This window comes from Schistocerca piceifrons, chromosome 4 (genome assembly GCF_021461385.2).
Source record: "Schistocerca piceifrons isolate TAMUIC-IGC-003096 chromosome 4, iqSchPice1.1, whole genome shotgun sequence".
In the NCBI taxonomy this organism is placed as follows: domain Eukaryota; kingdom Metazoa; phylum Arthropoda; class Insecta; order Orthoptera; family Acrididae; genus Schistocerca; species Schistocerca piceifrons.
This window is the reverse complement of record NC_060141.1, coordinates 331,609,480-331,624,609: the sequence shown is the minus strand read 5'-3', so window position 1 is coordinate 331,624,609 and position 15,130 is coordinate 331,609,480. Positions and strand designations below refer to the sequence as shown.

Genomic DNA, 15,130 nt, shown 5'->3' with positions numbered 1-15,130 from the left:
TCATATCAGCGCACACTCCGCTGCAGAGTGAAAATCTCATTCTGGAAGCATCCCCCAGGCTGTGGCTAAGCCATGTCTCCGCAATATCCTTTCTTTCAGGAGTGCTAGTTCTGCAAGGTTCGCAGGAGAGCTTCTGTAAAGTTTGGAAGGTAGGAGACGAGGTACTGGCAGAAGTAAAGCTGTGCGTACCGGGCGTGAGTCGTGCTTCGGTAGCTCAGTTGGTAGAGCACTTGCCCGCGAAAGGCAAAGGTCCCGAGTTCGAGTCTCGGTCGGGCACACAGTTTTAATCTGCCAGGAAGTTTCATATCAGCGCACACTCCGCTGCAGAGTGAAAATCTCATTCTGGAAGCATCCCCCAGGCTGTGGCTAAGCCATGTCTCCGCAATATCCTTTCTTTCAGGAGTGCTAGTTCTGCAAGGTTCGCAGGAGAGCTTCTGTAAAGTTTGGAAGGTAGGAGACGAGGTACTGGCAGAAGTAAAGCTGTGCGTACCGGGCGTGAGTCGTGCTTCGGTAGCTCAGTTGGTAGAGCACTTGCCCGCGAAAGGCAAAGGTCCCGAGTTCGAGTCTCGGTCGGGCACACAGTTTTAATCTGCCAGGAAGTTTCATATCAGCGCACACTCCGCTGCAGAGTGAAAATCTCATTCTGGAAGCATCCCCCAGGCTGTGGCTAAGCCATGTCTCCGCAATATCCTTTCTTTCAGGAGTGCTAGTTCTGCAAGGTTCGCAGGAGAGCTTCTGTAAAGTTTGGAAGGTAGGAGACGAGGTACTGGCAGAAGTAAAGCTGTGCGTACCGGGCGTGAGTCGTGCTTCGGTAGCTCAGTTGGTAGAGCACTTGCCCGTGAAAGGCAAAGGTCCCGAGTTCGAGTCTCGGTCGGGCACACAGTTTTAATCTGCCAGGAAGTTTCATATCAGCGCACACTCCGCTGCAGAGTGAAAATCTCATTCTGGAAGCATCCCCCAGGCTGTGGCTAAGCCATGTCTCCGCAATATCCTTTCTTTCAGGAGTGCTAGTTCTGCAAGGTTCGCAGGAGAGCTTCTGTAAAGTTTGGAAGGTAGGAGACGAGGTACTGGCAGAAGTAAAGCTGTGCGTACCGGGCGTGAGTCGTGCTTCGGTAGCTCAGTTGGTAGAGCACTTGCCCGCGAAAGGCAAAGGTCCCGAGTTCGAGTCTCGGTCGGGCACACAGTTTTAATCTGCCAGGAAGTTTCATATCAGCGCACACTCCGCTGCAGAGTGAAAATCTCATTCTGGAAGCATCCCCCAGGCTGTGGCTAAGCCATGTCTCCGCAATATCCTTTCTTTCAGGAGTGCTAGTTCTGCAAGGTTCGCAGGAGAGCTTCTGTAAAGTTTGGAAGGTAGGAGACGAGGTACTGGCAGAAGTAAAGCTGTGCGTACCGGGCGTGAGTCGTGCTTCGGTAGCTCAGTTGGTAGAGCACTTGCCCGCGAAAGGCAAAGGTCCCGAGTTCGAGTCTCGGTCGGGCACACAGTTTTAATCTGCCAGGAAGTTTCATATCAGCGCACACTCCGCTGCAGAGTGAAAATCTCATTCTGGAAGCATCCCCCAGGCTGTGGCTAAGCCATGTCTCCGCAATATCCTTTCTTTCAGGAGTGCTAGTTCTGCAAGGTTCGCAGGAGAGCTTCTGTAAAGTTTGGAAGGTAGGAGACGAGGTACTGGCAGAAGTAAAGCTGTGCGTACCGGGCGTGAGTCGTGCTTCGGTAGCTCAGTTGGTAGAGCACTTGCCCGCGAAAGGCAAAGGTCCCGAGTTCGAGTCTCGGTCGGGCACACAGTTTTAATCTGCCAGGAAGTTTCATATCAGCGCACACTCCGCTGCAGAGTGAAAATCTCATTCTGGAAGCATCCCCCAGGCTGTGGCTAAGCCATGTCTCCGCAATATCCTTTCTTTCAGGAGTGCTAGTTCTGCAAGGTTCGCAGGAGAGCTTCTGTAAAGTTTGGAAGGTAGGAGACGAGGTACTGGCAGAAGTAAAGCTGTGCGTACCGGGCGTGAGTCGTGCTTCGGTAGCTCAGTTGGTAGAGCACTTGCCCGCGAAAGGCAAAGGTCCCGAGTTCGAGTCTCGGTCGGGCACACAGTTTTAATCTGCCAGGAAGTTTCATATCAGCGCACACTCCGCTGCAGAGTGAAAATCTCATTCTGGAAGCATCCCCCAGGCTGTGGCTAAGCCATGTCTCCGCAATATCCTTTCTTTCAGGAGTGCTAGTTCTGCAAGGTTCGCAGGAGAGCTTCTGTAAAGTTTGGAAGGTAGGAGACGAGGTACTGGCAGAAGTAAAGCTGTGCGTACCGGGCGTGAGTCGTGCTTCGGTAGCTCAGTTGGTAGAGCACTTGCCCGCGAAAGGCAAAGGTCCCGAGTTCGAGTCTCGGTCGGGCACACAGTTTTAATCTGCCAGGAAGTTTCATATCAGCGCACACTCCGCTGCAGAGTGAAAATCTCATTCTGGAAGCATCCCCCAGGCTGTGGCTAAGCCATGTCTCCGCAATATCCTTTCTTTCAGGAGTGCTAGTTCTGCAAGGTTCGCAGGAGAGCTTCTGTAAAGTTTGGAAGGTAGGAGACGAGGTACTGGCAGAAGTAAAGCTGTGCGTACCGGGCGTGAGTCGTGCTTCGGTAGCTCAGTTGGTAGAGCACTTGCCCGCGAAAGGCAAAGGTCCCGAGTTCGAGTCTCGGTCGGGCACACAGTTTTAATCTGCCAGGAAGTTTCATATCAGCGCACACTCCGCTGCAGAGTGAAAATCTCATTCTGGAAGCATCCCCCAGGCTGTGGCTAAGCCATGTCTCCGCAATATCCTTTCTTTCAGGAGTGCTAGTTCTGCAAGGTTCGCAGGAGAGCTTCTGTAAAGTTTGGAAGGTAGGAGACGAGGTACTGGCAGAAGTAAAGCTGTGCGTACCGGGCGTGAGTCGTGCTTCGGTAGCTCAGTTGGTAGAGCACTTGCCCGCGAAAGGCAAAGGTCCCGAGTTCGAGTCTCGGTCGGGCACACAGTTTTAATCTGCCAGGAAGTTTCATATCAGCGCACACTCCGCTGCAGAGTGAAAATCTCATTCTGGAAGCATCCCCCAGGCTGTGGCTAAGCCATGTCTCCGCAATATCCTTTCTTTCAGGAGTGCTAGTTCTGCAAGGTTCGCAGGAGAGCTTCTGTAAAGTTTGGAAGGTAGGAGACGAGGTACTGGCAGAAGTAAAGCTGTGCGTACCGGGCGTGAGTCGTGCTTCGGTAGCTCAGTTGGTAGAGCACTTGCCCGCGAAAGGCAAAGGTCCCGAGTTCGAGTCTCGGTCGGGCACACAGTTTTAATCTGCCAGGAAGTTTCATATCAGCGCACACTCCGCTGCAGAGTGAAAATCTCATTCTGGAAACAGTAATAATGGTTAATAATAATGTCTGTGATTAAGCACATAAATTGTAGGAGAACATCGATACTGCAACAAATAACTGAACACGTTTAGTCCATGTGCTGCTCGGATGCGATTAGGTTGCCACAGGAAAAGATGACGTTCCGAGCAGTATCAAACTATCCGAAAGACCGATGAAGATAAAAATGAAGACGAGCAAGAGAACGACGTTCTTGACGACCGTTGACACTAGTGGCACGTCGAGACGATTCAGCATCCTTCAGTACGTGAACACTTGTGGTAATAATGATTATTCTTGAAAATTACACTGCGACACGGAACTTCGAAGTTTGTCTCATACGTGCTTACAACCTTCCTCCGTAACAATGCAAAACCGTGGCGTCCAGGGACGTCATCATTAGACTCGACGACGCTTCAGATAGCAAGGTGTCGATACATATGTCACACTGGAACCGAATTTAACCAGGATTTAACACCTCCTCTTACACATATTTCACATCCTCCTCATAACGCCTCAATGATGGAGGTCAGAACCGCGAAACCCAGTGTTGAAACCACGCGGTTTTCTTATGGGTTGTCGAAAAAACCTCGTCGGATAGATTGCCGCTCGAAATCGACACAGAAGTGCCTCAGGAGGTGGCATAAAGCGCGTCAATGAAAGCACCCCTCCTTTTGTGCATCGGAACCGCAGCTTTTGCCCTGGTAAACAGGATGGAAGCTCCAGGGACCGTTCAAAAAATTCAACAAAATTCAAACGTTGTCCACAGCAGCACACTGTGTTTATGCTTCTTCAGCTCTTCAGCTTCGTCACCGCAGGGCCACCCACACACTTTAAAAATGTATCTTTACAGAGACTTCGCCACCCATCCTGCTGCGTGGCGTTCCGCTGCTGCTCTAGCACCTGTTTTCCAGCATTTGGAATCCAAAGGGTGTCAAAGGCGTTGGCTGCCCTCACGCGCTAGAGAGGCAGCGGACCGTCACTCAGCTGAAGAATATGGACGTCTCTCTGTAGGCACATTTTCGAAGTGCTGAACAATGGTTCACAAGTGGGACCAGTGGTGTTGCCATTTATGTACACACGAGTCAGTGTAGCACCCCTTCCATGGTCATGCCACAGGAAAACAAAGTATAAGCACAATTTGGTCCTTCGGATCACGTCCAAATTTCGTTAAATTGTTTCGACGGGTCCCTAGCGCTTCTAACCTGCAAACTAGGCAAAAATTACTGTCATACTACATTCCAAAGCTTTCAGATCACTTGAAATGGGGGACTGAATAGTCCGGGGATTATCAGCAGTGTCATACTTTGTCAGGAACATCATCCGGTTGCTCATCGCTTTTCAACAGCGAAATGTGTGGGACTCAATGCCCCACAGGAAGAGGTATTTTCACTGACGCCCTTTATGACACCTCCTGCTCCCTTTTAGTGTTTCCCCTAAGCGGCGGTGATTTCCACTTTGTACGACTTACATTGCAAAGGCGTCGAAGAAAAGAATGAAATGTGGGAACAGGGAGAGTGACGACTTTTCCATCATGTTACCCGTCCACAGTGGCGTTGGGAAGAATTGTGGTGAAATTTACTGCCAATGAAACACTTTAACCTACCTTAAAGCTGAAATGAGGTTACGAGCTCTGGCCTTTTTCCTGCTTGTCTTGAGGCCTTGCTCCTTCAAAAATCACCGAGTCTGAGGATGACGTAGCAGGACCTCGCACTTTTGTGCAGTTACAGAGGAAGGTTTTAAGCACCTTCGACACGAGTTTCAGACTTCTGCCTTACACTGGGCGACAAATATGGAATTTCAAAAAAAGTGACCCTTCAATTATGTTGTGCAGTGTTCCTCCTTCTTCCTCGACAAATTTCATGCCATGAAGTTGAAAAACTTTAGTGGCATAATATCTTTCAGATATAAATAGAAACACCTCCTTTAATCCTGTTCAGGAATTCTTAGCTTCAGGTTTTCACTGTAATGAATAACATGTTTGTGTAAGCTGTTAGGCATCTGTGGTTTTCGCGGTTTTGATATTTTCTTTTTCCTAAAGTTCTTCCGTGTTCTGGGAAGTATCAAAAGACTCGTTCTGGGATTTCGTATCAATCTTGGGAAAAAAATTAATGTTAATTTTTTCCTACAGTCGACATTTCCATGCAACGCTTTGCTCCAAGAGTATATTCTCCATAATTTATTCCTCAAACTGAACACAATGTTTGATACTAGGAGACTTCATGTGGCCAGCAGTGCCCTCTTTAGCCTTGCTAGTCTACTTTTCTGCCTTTCTTGCATTGTTCGCATTGTGTGATTTTGCTTCCAAAGTCGCGAAATTCCTTCACTTCGTCTACTTCATGGTCACCAGTTATGATATTAAGTTTATGACTGTCACTTTTAATGATCCTCGTTGCTTTCTTCTTTTTTCGGTTTACTCAACACTGATATTCTGTCTGATCAGACTACTCTGATCAGCAGGTCATGTAGTTCTTTCTCACTTTCACTGAGCATAACAGGGGTATTAGTGAAACTTATCACTGAAGTCCTCTAATACTGAATTTTATTACTACTCCTGTATCTTTCTTTTATTTTCGACGTTGCTTCTTCGATGAACAGTTTAGGTTGTAGAGGAGAAAAACTGCGTCCCAGTCGTGCACCACATTTAATCCGAGCGCTTTATTCTTGGTCTTTCATTTCTATTGTTCTTTCTCGTGAATGTTGTACATGTTGTTCATTAGACGTCTTTCCGTATAGTTTACACCCATTTTTCTGGGAGTTTCGAATGTCTTACCCAATATTATACTGCCACATGTGTTTCTAAGTCGACAAGTGCTATAAAAGGGTCTTGATGTTTACTTAGTCGTTGCTTCCATCATCAAGCAGTACGTTATAACTGCCTCTCTAGTGTCCTTTTTGATTTCTGCTCTTGCGAGATCAGTTTGGATTCTTGAACTGTGAAGTTCTCATACATATCTGCTTCTGCTGTCTTAATGTTTGTGTGTATAATATTTTTCTGAAACTCTCATGGTGCGTCTCCAGTTTCATTGGTTCTACACACCAACTTTAATATTTGCTTAATTGTTACATCCCCAATTATTGTAAAAATTCCGCAGCAGTATTATCAACGCCTTCTACCTTACGTTATCGCAAGATTTCCAAAGCTCAGTTTTCCTTCACTCTAATACTAGATCTCATATGTCTGCCAGATCGAATCCCATTCACGTTTCTATCACGTTACCAGACAGTTCCTCCAACGCCCCCCTCCTCCCCCCGTGGACAGGTATGCCTTCCGAAATTACATACACAGCCAAATTTGAAAGTCTGTCTCAAAGACCTAATCTACCAGTTCTAAAGTCTACAGAGACCTACTTGGGACGTTCCTGGATTACTTTTAAGGGGTATGATATGACACGAGATGTTTTAGTCGTATATAGATAGTTAGAGACTCTATTATATTAAGATCTGCCGACGAATTAAAGTTGTACGCCGCACCTGGACCCTTGAGTGTGGCAAGTAACTCTTCTTACACCAGAACTGTAAGTCCCCGGGGAACGCAACAAAGCACAGCCTCTGAGCTATTTTCAGATTAGAACAGTGAAATATAAGGTGTAACGAAAGTTCGTTATTTTCAGACTTGAGCCTCAATCCTTGTCTCACTCGGCTGAGAAGAGTGTTGTCCATATTTTCTACGGTCCAGGGTTTAATCTGAATGCGGTCCACTATTTTAGCTTTCGATAGACATTGATTTCACCGCAGGGTAACATTATCTACGAAGAAATGTATCTGAGTGCACGAAACTTCACCAGTAGAATAAAATTTTCGTTAAGGAAGAAATATATCTGCGTGATCGAAATGGCTCAAAATGGTTCAAATGGCTCTGAGCACTATGGGACTTAACTGCTATGGTCATCAGTCCCCTAGAACTTAGAACTACTTAAACCTAAATAACCTAAGGACATCACACACATCCATGCCCGAGGCAGGATTCCAGACTGTAGGGCCTAGAAACCCTCGGCCACACCGGCCGGCCTTGGGTGATCGAAAGTTCATCAAGATGCACAGAGCATTCCACAGCAAAGTAAAATATTCACCGGTAAAAATATATGTGCACGAAACAACAACTAGGCAAAACTACAGCTAGGCAAAACTCAAGTCTTTCTTGTCTCGTGCTCTCCCTCTTAATCTATCAAGGAAGCTACACAGAAAAAGCCATAGATTCTAGGTGGTATTATCTAACATGGAGCTTTCAGTTTCCAAAGGAAAACTCTTCCGAGTAGAACGTTCGCTCACAAGAACATTCGAGAAGCAAGTAAAATCTTGTGATATCAGTGATTCACCTGTACCCCTGCTCTTCGCTTGCAGATGTCCACTGTACGAAATAACTGAGAACACCACATCAAGGCAGTCCTCCAACTACCCAACAACTCTCTCCTACTTCTAACAAAGGCACTGAACAGTAAATAAGGTCGGAAACGATTCACCAGCAGCTGAAGGGCTGGCAAGTGAATTTGAAGTTCTTGATTTCAAAACGTGAAAAATTTGGAACCCATGGTTGCTGTATACTTCAACGAAGTATACAGCCAGAACATGGTAGTATAACTTGAAGGGTGGTCTATAAGAAGCCAAAAGCAGAAGTATAGCTTAATGGTATCGGTACCGAACCCTGTTATAGTGTTACTATGGTTAATTTAAACGTACAGCTGATGTAGATCCATCGTTTAATGTTATACCGTAAAAACATACTGACGTTACGACAGAGAAAAGAGCTCTGTCCATTAGTTTTGTTTATTGAATTTATTGATTAATGGCGATCCCACCGTAAAACAAAACTGATTGTCATCAAGACCTGGCACCCAACTCGGCTTTAGAGTTTTAAATGAGCAACTTTGTGGAACATATATTCATTAAATAGATCGAATTGTGGCAGTACGCAAAATTAGAGTCTGTCGATAAATGATTTGCACGTGTAACAGGAAAGAGCTTATTGAATTTAGCTTTTATTAGCGACCCGACTCAGCATTGCGCGAGTGGACGATTTGGGTAACGTAGTTGTAAAGAATTACAATGGACAGTCAAATGAAAACCAGAGACCCGTCACAATGGGAGCAGGGAATGATTCCATTCAAAAGTAATCACCGCGCACTAAAAAGATATTTATCCCACTGGAGGCAGGGACGATCACTTCATATTTCTTAGAACGTCGTCAATCGTTAACAGATCCACTATTGCACCTCATTCTGCCAACGGCCATGTCAAGGAGGGCGGAGGATCGGATTGAGGTTCAGGGCACTCTCTTGTCCTAGGGGTGGGAAATTGCCCCTAAAGGCGGAAGAATCAGCAATGATCAACGACATGAGGATGCAGAGGGCAATGGAAACCACTGCATTAAAGACACGTAACGTGTATCCACAGGACATGTGGCCTGTAATTGAAGAAGCGTCATGATGATCTCTCCATTGGCAAAAGATTCCGGAATAGTCCCCCATTCGGATCTCTGGGAGGGGACTGCCAAGGGGGAGGTTACCATTAGAAAAAGATTGAATAATCAACGAAACGATAACGTTCTACGAGTCGGGGCGTGGAATGTCACAAGCTTGAACGTGGTAGGGAAACTAGAAAATCTGATAAGGGAAATGCAAAGGCTCAAACTAGATATAGTAGCGGTCAGTGAAGTGAAGTGGAAGGAAGACAAGGATTTCTGATTGGATGAGTATCGGGTAATATCAACAGCAGCAGAAAATGGTATAACAGGTGTAGGATTCGTTATGAATAGGAAGGTAGGGCAGAGGATGTGTTACTGTGAACAGTTCAGTGACAGGGTTGTTCTAATCAGAATCGACAGCAGACCAACACCGACAACGATAGTTCGGGTATACATGCCGACGTCGCAAGCTGAAGATGAACAGATAGAGAAAGTGTATGAGGATATTGAAAGGGTAATGCAGTATGTAAAGGGGGACAAAAATCTAATAGTCATGGGCGACTGGAATGCAGTTGTAGGGGAAGGAGTAGAAGAAAAGGTTACAGGAGAATATGGGCTTGGGACAAGTAATGAAAGAGGAGAAAGACTAATTGAGTTCTTTAACAAGTTTCAGCTAGTAATAGCGAATACCCTGTTCAAGAATCACAAGAGGAGGAGGTATACTTGGAAAAGGGAGGGAGATATGGGAAGATTTCAATTAGATTACATCATGTTCAGACAGAGATTCCGAAATCAGATGCTGGATTGTAAGGCGTACCCAGTAGCAGATATAGACTCAGATCATAATATAGTAGTGATGAAGAGTAGGCTGAAGTACAAGACATTAGTCAGGAAGAATCAATACGCAAAGAAGTGGGATACGGAAGTACTAAGGAATGACGGGATACGTTTGAAGTTCTATAACGCTATAGATACAGCAATAAGGAATAGCGCAGTAGACAGTACAGTTGAAGAGGAATGGACATCTCTAAAAAGGGCCATCACAGAAGTTGGGAAGGAAAAAATAGGTACAAAGAAGGTAGCTGCGAAGAAACCATGGGTAACAGAAGAAATACTTCAGTTGATTGATGAAAGGAGGAAGTACAAACATGTCAAAACAACCTTTGGTGACATTAAAAGTAACGGTGGTAACATTAAGAGTGCAACGGGAATTCCACTGTTAAATGCAGAGGAGAGAGCAGATAGGTGCAAAGAATACATTGAAAGCCTCTATGAGGGTGAAGATTTGTCTGATGTGATAGAAGAAGAAACAGGAGTCGATTTAGAAGAGATAGGGGATCCAGTATTAGAATCGGAATTTAAAAGAGCTTTGGAGGACTTACGGTCAAATAAGGCAGAAGGGATAGATAACATTCCATCAGAATTTCTAAAATCATTGTGGGAAGTGGCAACAAAATGACTATTCACGTTGGTGTGTACAATATATGAGTCTGGCGACATACTATCTGACTTTCGGGAAAGCATCATCCACACAATTCCGAAGACGGCAAGAGCTGACAAGTGCGAGAATTATCGCACAATGAGGTTAACAGCTCATGCATCGAAGCTGCTTACAAGAATAATATACAGAAGAATGGAAAAGAAAATTGAGAATGCGCTAGGTGACGATCAGTTTGGCTTTAGGAAAAGTACAGGGACGAGAGAGGCAATTCTGACGTTACGGCTAATAATGGAAGCAAGGCTAAAGAAAAATCAAGACACTTTCATAGGATTTGTCGACCTGGAAAAAGCGTTCGACAATATAAAATGGTGCAAGCTGTTCGAGATTCTGAAAAAAGTAGAGGTAAGCTATAGGGAGAGGCGGGTCATATACAATATGTACAACAACCAAGAGGGAATAATAAGAGTGGACGATCAACAACGAAGTGCTCGTATTAAGAAGGGTGTACGACAAGGCTGTAGCCTTTCGCCCCTACTCTTCAATCTGTACATCGAGGGAGCAATGATGGAAATAAAAGAAAGGTTCAGGAGTGGAATTAAAATACAAGGTGAAAGGATATCGCTGATACGATTCGCTGATGACATTGCTATCCTGAGTGAAAGTGAAGAAGAATTAAATGATCTGCTGAACGGAACGAACAGTCTAATGAGTACACAGTATGGTTTGAGAGTAAATCGGAGAAAGACGAAGGTAATGAGAAGTAGTAGAAATGAGAACAGCGAGAAACTTAACATCAGGATTGATGGTCACGAAGTCAATGAAGTTAAGGAATTCTGCTACCTAGGCAGTAAAATAACAAATGACGGTCGGAGCAAGGAGGACATCAAAAGCAGACTCGCTATGGCAAAAAAGGCATTTCTGGCCAAGAGAAGTCTACTAATATCAAATACCGGCCTTAATTTGAGGAAGACATTTCTGAGGACGTCTGGAGTACAGCATTGTATGGCAGTGAAACATGGACTGTGGGAAAATCGGAACAGAAGAGAATCGAAGCATTTGAGATGTGGTGCTATAGACGAATGTTGAAAATTAGGTGGACTGATAAGATAAGGAATGAGGAGGTTCTACGCAGAATCGGAGAGGAAAGGAATATGTGGAAAACACGGATAAGGAGAAGGGACAGGATGATAGGACATCTGCTAAGGAGGGAGTGACTTCCATGGTACTAGAGGGAGCTGTAGAGCGCAAAAAACCGTATTGCTGAAGCGCAGCCTCCATGCGAGTCGAAGAGTGGGGGGCGGGCGTTGTTGTGCAACAGGATGCTTCCGTGCAGTTGCATTCTTGGGTGTTTTGACTTAATGGTGCGACGCAGTTACCGCAAAATGTCTTTAGCGCTGCACATTGATTGGGGTTCCATTCTCGAGGAAAAGATGGCCTCCGCAGTCGAAGAAGGTCATTATGACCTTACTGCAACTTGTGTGAACAGGTTTGGATGTCTTTGGCGGGAAAGGTATTGAATGTTTCCACTGCTGGCTTTGCCGTTTCCCCTCGGGCTGCCGGAATGCTGTTGCATAGAATCATCCCACTGTACAATAACGTTCCTCCATACAGTCGGGATCTTTCGCGTGTAAGTTAATCGTCTTCGACAACCAGAAAAAAGACGTGCGTGGACATCGGTATCAGACGGGAGTGCAAGATTTGGTGCGGTTGTGATTCCATCAGCAGCGGACCGCAATCTACGAAACAGGGATTGATCGTCTCGTCTTCCAGTGGAAAGAAATGTCTTATCGGGTGTTACGATTACTTTTGAATGGAACGATTCCATGGTCTCATTGTGGTATTCATACTGCACGCCATGTACAGGGTAGGGATGGCGGTAATTGCTGAAACAACAAGTTTACGGTTATATCGGTATTTTTCAACTCCAGTTTAATCTTCTGGATTTTTTATTTCTATATTTACTGCAACAAATGTAGAAATAGAACAACGACTGAAAAAATTTGACACTCTTAGATTCAAGACCCACAGGATCAAAATGTTAAACTAAAAAGACAAATAAAAGATAACTTAGTTCGTCCACCAATCGCTGCTTTTGTCGAAACGTGATAAGTGGTTGAATACTATAAAATACTGCCACTATTCTTATATTGAGTGTAATTTTTAGAAACTCTGCTCAAAAATCATATTGTAATTGGAAATCGCATCACTATTTGGGCATTACACATAGTCAGTGCAAAAGGCTGAAAACTGAAGTCGAAGAACTCTGAAAATTTGTCTGTTTTCAAAGGCTAGGAGCAGATGAAGACATATTATGTAGACACAGATAATAGATCAGCTACTTTCTGTTTTTATTGTAAACTATGAATGAACTGTTCAGTTTTAAGTTTTCTCCTTATATGATGTGGCAAGTTTGTTGTGACTCTTCTCCTTCCTAATCTTTTAAAAGCGATTGGAGGAGCGTACTTCATTGGCAGCGTACTTTGTGAAATACTTCCAGGGTAAAGTGGGGCCATTCTGCAATACAACTATTGTCAGATGACGGCAGCGAGAAGTTATTATACTGACCAGGTGGGGTAGGTCTCCCACACAGCATGTACATGCGTGCCATCCAATAGGCCGCGCAACATGGTAACGAATACACTCGTAGAGCTGATATTATTAAATTCTTCAGCTTCTATCATTGTCGTGAATACATTACTGTCTCAGCTATGTTGTACCAGTTCCTCTGCCAAGTGTTTATTTCTCTTTTCTGCCAGCATTGTTATTAAAATATCACTGATCGCTCTTCTCATTTTCTGTAATAACGCAGTATTTCAGAGTAATGGAAATTTTACGAATAAAAATTACTTATTTCTTTAGAAAAGGTTTATTGAAAAACCTAAAATTTTATCTCTACTGTTATGGCTAATTGATATTTCTGTTTTTACATGGTTATTAGTAAAGATAAAAAACACATGTTGTAAATGAGACCAAAGAAATACCGAATGATTACTCAGAAGTAAAATAGCGGAATCGATTTTAACGGATCGGTTTTTTCCATCTCTAAAACAGGGTGATCCAGCTGTCCCCGCAGTTGGGTTTTATGCACCCAACAACACCTTCAAATGCCACATGCAAGACTGTCACGTTCTGTTGTTTACTATGCTCATGCTATAACTCTTACGGTAAAAATGGAACAGGACCTATTTATTTTAATGTAGCTAAATTTTGAATTGGGATGCGTTTTCGATAGAGGCCATGGTTCTCGAATTACTCGGGAAAAACGTACAAAAGTGATATTTGAACCCGTTTCTCTCGAATAACTAGAAAACCGTGACCAGCGAGAACGTGCCCCAGTACAAGATGTAACTACAAATTTGCTACAAAAATGTTCCTTTCATTTTTTCTATAGGGTTAATAGTTTGTGCGTAAAAAGTTAGAGAATATGAATATCTTGCACAAGATGTTTGAAGGTTTTAAAGGATGCACGAAACGTAGCAGCAGGAGCAGCTGAATTACCATGTATAGACACACCTTCCTCGTGAGTCTATCTGTTAGTGAAAACAGTGTCAAAGGCCCTACAGTAGTTCCTTAGTTTGACTTTCTCATACAGACAAACGCGGCGGTTGACTTTACTTTACAATACGTATTGAAGAAGTAATTCGGGGGAGCGTCTTGGTAGACTACCGACAATACTTTGAACCCAAACGTGCTTGTGGCATTTTAGTTGCTTAGGTAGCCGCGAAAGGCATGGATAAGGAGACTTAATCGACCTTAGCCATGTTAGGGAACCAGCACGGAATCACTCAGGCAATTTAAGGGGATCTCGGACAGTCCAAATCAGGATTTCCAGAAAGATATTTTCAGCTTATTACCCTATATCTACTATTGTAATTCAGTATGATTTTACGTAAATAACAGAAAAACCTTTCTAAATGTTGTCACGTGTAATATACCCCAGCAGAACACACAGTACATATAGCCCTCTTACTAAAATGTAGTTTAGTTTCCAAATAAAGTACACTATGGGAGGATAGTCCTGTTAATAGGAAAAGCTAATCAATAAAGTTACCCCTCGCCGCGCGGGGTAGCCGCGCGATCTGCGGGGCCTTGTCACGGGCCGTGCGGCTATCCCCGTCGGAGGTTCGAGTACTCCCTCGGACATGCACGCGTGGTGTGTGTTGTCCTTAGCTCAAGTTAGCTTAAGTTAGATTAAGTAGTGCGTAAGCTTAGGGAACGATGACATGAGCAGTTTGGTCCCATAAGACCTTACCACAAATTTCCAGTTTCCCAGAGTTACCCTTTTCAAAGGATTTGACCGTGTGTTGTGTCTAATGGATAAGTAAATCAGATTATTCAATTCTTTTCCTAAGATTTTACCCAGCGGTTAAAATAGAAACGCAGTATGAATAATATTATACTGAAACTAGGACAACTGAGTTTCAAGTTCATTTAGTGGCTTAAAACATGTACTAATGGTCGCCAGTCTATCCAGGCAATGAAACAGTGAAGTATTGGAAAAGCAGAACTATGAGTTTTTGACTACTTTCTTCCTACTGTTTAATCTGGTTCTTCAAATTAATATTACACCACGTAAACAATATTGGTGCAGACACTGGAATTTCTTTTTGACTACTATACCCTTATACATTACTTTTTTAAAAGAGAAAGAGGCCAGTAGATAACTACAAGGAAACTAAAAGAAATTGCCTGGGTAGATCTATATGAAATTATTTTCTATAATAAACAACTTAATTACTAAAATACTTAGATACTAAAGCACACTTTTTAATGCTGATCATTTCACTTGAAGAAAACCTCTTTATTACTGGAATTTACTTCCAAAAGCTATTATTCTTTGAACTAACTTTGTATAGTCATTTACCAGATTCTGTTAAATTGGCTACACTCTGATTGAATTTTATGTAAGCATACTTTTGCTATAGCACTTT

General features: G+C 43.8%; 1 non-coding gene across 1 annotated transcript; it reads left to right on the top strand.

The window, feature by feature from the left end:
- The first annotated feature begins 804 nt into the window (after positions 1-804).
- Trnas-uga lies at positions 805-879 on the top strand. The gene has a single exon. It is a non-coding gene; the product is annotated as a tRNA-Ser (tRNA).
- The last annotated feature ends 14,251 nt before the right edge of the window (positions 880-15,130 follow it).